The sequence below is a fragment of the Octopus bimaculoides genome, chromosome 18 (assembly GCF_001194135.2).
Source record: "Octopus bimaculoides isolate UCB-OBI-ISO-001 chromosome 18, ASM119413v2, whole genome shotgun sequence".
Taxonomy (NCBI): Eukaryota; Metazoa; Mollusca; class Cephalopoda; order Octopoda; family Octopodidae; genus Octopus; species Octopus bimaculoides.
In genome coordinates, this window is record NC_068998.1 from 34,176,017 (window position 1) to 34,180,889 (window position 4,873).

Genomic DNA, 4,873 nt, shown 5'->3' on the forward strand with positions numbered 1-4,873 from the left:
TTATAATTTACTGATAGTCATTAAGTAGGAAGTATACTTTGCAGTTACCTTGCCAAGGAATTGACCAATTCTGCTGCACTAACATAATCTGTGTATCAAACTAGATATTCTCCATTGCCATGACAAATATAACTGATTATCATCAGTCGTACATGCCTGGAATTCTGATGAGCTTGTTCAGTTGGATCGACATGTAGAAATATCACTTAAGTGTGGCTCAAACTTTTGCTTGATTTAATTAAGAATTACATAACCAATTGCTTGTCTTCTTATAATGAAGAACACAAATACCAAACGTATAATATCAACTACAATGGATCAAGATAAATGTAATTTACTTTGAGTTCTATTCAGTACTATTTGGATTCTTTCCTAAAAATACATCATGAGGTCAACCATCTTACATTACAAAATATTGATAAATATTATTTGATATCTAATGTAATAACGTTTCTTTCTTCAACTGACAACAATGTTTTCAGTGTATCAGATGAAGAATTTATTGATTCTGCATGATAGTTTGGCTGATACAGGAAGCAAGTTAAAGAGCTTCAAGCTTTGAGGTATGAGCTAGTAAAGCAATAAAATAAAGACATGTAGATGTTAGTGAAGTATTGAGGTTTGCCACTTCCAAGATTCAATAGAACAGATTCTACTTCATCTATTACCACATTTACTGTCAGAGATAATTCTTAGACTGCTACTTAGTCATTTTGTCACGTCTTCCTGCTCACTTTTTACATAACAACATTTCTGAGATGATTTACTCCAAATAATAAACAAAAGAAAAATATGTAACAGGTGAAACAAGCTAAAAAAAAAAAAAGATTCTAATAATTAGTTTTTGTCTTCTGCAAATTCTATTTGCCTGAGAGTTGTCTACACACACACACACACACACGTGCATGTATAATGTGCATAGACATATGTATAATTTATGTTAAAATACATCAACTGACTAAAACAGTTGCACACATTAGCACACATGTAGACAGACACACCATAGAAACAGGTTTCAATTGGTAAAGTTTTGATGAAATGGCAGAACATTCCCAGTATATAAAAGAACAAATCAAGTACAAGCAAGCAGAAAAGTTTGTTGCCATCATATTTGTGTTTTGTTAGTTTTTATTTTATTGATTTCTTAAGACTTTTCATTTATTACCTTACACCCACCTCTTCCTCTTTTAATAATTTCTACATTTATTAAACTAGTCTTAATTATAAAAATAGCTAATTAGAGATGCCCACTAATTTATAAATAATCACATTAATTGGTGATAAAGCAAAATTATTCAAATAGTGATTTTCTAGATTGTTTGTTTACAAAACAATGCAGACACACCTAAATCTTTTAATATGATAACTGGAAATATGTATGTCTGGGCATGTCATTGTCTTTCAGTCATCGTTGTCATAGTCATCATCTTTTTTCATCAATCATATCTTCATCACTTTAACACAATTAACCTTACTGAACTTTATTTTTATGTCTTTTAAATGTCTTTCATCGTTTCAGCATGTTTTTCTAGACTGGCGTGATTTTGAAAGGTCAACAACATATCCTCTTTTCACTCACCAAGCATCCTTGTTAACTAATCTCTGAAGACCAGCATCATTTATAAATCTTGCCTCACTACTTTCTTCCTATGCATTCTTTGTCTTCCTCTGCTAACCATCCTTTCTAGTCTTGGGATAATTTTTTAATCAGTATTCATCATTCATTTAATTAATTTATACATACCAACACAGACGCCTTCATATCTTTAATAGCTAACTACTCTCATATTGCTCTGTCTTTCAAGCAAAACAATGTTCAATAGTGAATAGACTGTAGTTGACTTATCTCTCCAAAGCGCATGCGCGCACGTGCACACACACACACTCACATTTTGTTATGATGAGAAGTATTATTGCAGAGTCAAATCACACAGTGTCTGATTATTAGCCAAAGTATTGTAAATGTGTATCTATGTATGTCAACTTTTTCATCACTTTTCTTCTTTATTTAGCAAATATTTAGAGATGTTTGGATAATTTTTTATGTGCAATCAACAAGCAAATCTCCGTCTTTAAATCCATAATATTTATTAAACAGATTATTAATATCAATGCATACAAAATTTTTTGTAGTAATTTTTTCAGTTTTTATATTCTAAGTTCAAATCCAGGTTAACTTTACCTTGCATCCTTTCATGGTCAATAAGATGAAGTAGACTCAAGTATTGGGGATCAAGTTAATTAATTAACCTCACTCCCCTCAAATGAACTGGTCCTACACTAGTAATTGTTGTTGTTGTTGTTGTTGTTGTGGGATTTTATAAACCTACTCAGATGGAACATTCTGTAAAGTGGGTGGTGAGTTAGCAGAGGTGTGGTATCAAGAGACATCACAACTTCTCCGGCATTAGTGTTATAATAAAATGCATTTAGGAAAGTGACTACCTTTAGGAATGGTATCCAGCTTAGGAAACCAATGTTAAAATGAAACATGCAAGTGAGATGTGGTCGTTAACTCTTTAGCATTCACATTATTCTGTCAAAAGCAATGCCTATTTATTTTCATTGTTTTGAATTAATTTGCATTATTTTATTGCATTGAGATCTTGGTGGGATAATTGCTAACTTTTTGAATGATATTATAAGGTTGGTGTGAAAGGCTAGATTTGGCCAGTTTGAACATAAAACAGGTGGAATATTTCGGCAGGATATGACTGGTTTAAATGCTAAAAGGTTAAAGCATCTAGGTGAGTGGTGTCTCCAAATAAGAAGTGACTTAGACTGTGACAACTAACCCTATGCATGTTAGCCTGGAAATTGAATTGAAATCAATGACAATGATGATAAGAGGGATTGATGCCACTGTTGATGATGATCACAACCACAATGATGATGGTGATGATATAACCATCACTGCCACCACTGAAAATGGTTCATAATTTCAAAGAGTTTAGTACATTTGACATTACAAGATATATATAAGCTGAACTGGTTCAATTTGAACCGTATATCTATTACCTGTCAATTTCATGGTATTTTCCTAGTTTGAATAGAGCCAGGTAAGTGAACTAATGTAAAGATAACTGGTGATTAAAACTATTCAAGTATTTAATGTTTGTTTTTTATCTTACTGTCGTTGGGGTGTGGTAATGTCAGGATACCATCTTAAAGGGTTTTAGTCAAACTAATCAACCCCTGTGCTTGTATTTTTAAAGCCTGGTATTTATTTTATCAGTCCTTTTTTGTCAAACCACTAAGTTATGGAGACATAAACAAACCAGTACTAGTTGTCAAGTGGTTTTGGTGGTGGGATGAACATAAATGCAAAAACAGTCACACAGATATATATAAGGAAGTGCTGAAAAGTTCCTGGCTTTAAGAGTATCTTGAAAGGCCTGGTTGGAGGCCCAACCTTCTGAATTCTTTTACAGGGCTTAGAAAAACTGAAGGACTGCTGCAATAAATATGTGAATCTGAGAGGAGAAAATATTGAATAAAATCATAATTAATTGATACTCCTGTATTTTCTTTAACCCAGAGCCAGGAACATTTCAGTACCCTCTCATATAATATATATGACAGGATTCTTTCAGTTTCTGACTACCAAATCCACTTGCAAGGTTTGGGTCAGCCTGGGGCTGCAGTAGAAGATAATTATCTAAGGTTCCATTCAGTAGAACTGAACCTGGAACAATGTGGTTGGGAAGCAAACTTCTTCACATAATGAAGCCATGGTGAGTTCATAACGGGTACATGTGTACAAAAAATTTAGATTTGGTGATATTGGTTCCATGAGAGAAAAGAGTTGTGGTGATCAGTCAGTCTTGTGAGTTATTCTTACATTGTAAGTTCCTGTTGATTATCTACTTGAAAGTTTAGTTTAATATAAGACAGTGTTGTCAAAAACCAGAAATTCTAGTGCTTTTCTTTTAATCCAATGTTTCTTGGAAATTATTGAATTTTTTCAACCTAGTTCTTCAAGTTCCAATTTCTGGAAATATTGAATAAGATTTCAAACTTTTCTGAAACAGAGAAATGTGTCAATAGTTAGATCTATGTCAGTTGGTCAGTTGTAAATGTGCATGGTCCAAAGTTGGTCAGTTGTAAATCTGCATGGCCCAAGGATTAAATTGTGTTATCAATTTTATGGTGGCTAAATTAAATGTGATATATACATATATAACAATATATTGATATATAAGGGTAAGATCCAGGAAACAAATGTAGGAAGTTTGTAAGCTTCTGGCAGTCCATGGCATGTAAGGAAACAAGAACTGAACATTGTACAATCAGGGAAAATAACAATTTATTGGCATCAAAGGTTACACACTTTTTCCTATATCAAAGCTATAAGGGAATTTGATAAGCTGAAAGTTTCTGTATACTTCATGGTTAGCAACTCGAGTTGCTACAAAGGTAAATAAAGATCCAAATTGAAGGAGAAGACTGGGCAAAATACATATATTTCTTAGTTACTTGATCCTCTGATGTAATAATCAATCAGTGAGGAGGTACTCAGTTAATATCAGGTTAAGAGTACCTTAATGAAATGAAGGATACATAATCATACCTAAAGTTAACATTGAAATTCCAATATACCAGGCTGTGTGTTGTGTTCTTGAACAAGACACTTTATTTCACATTGTTCCAGTTGACTCATCAACATCATAACATCATTGGTGTCAAGCTGTATTGGCTTTAGCCTTTCCCTTGAATAACATTAGTGGGATGGAGAGGGATGGCTGGTATGCATGGGTGACTGCTGGTCTTTCATAAACAACCTTGTCCAGACTTGTGCCTTGGAGGGTAACTTTTTAGGTGCAGTCCCGTGGTCATTCATTACCAAAGGGGGCCTTTACCTATTATATATATA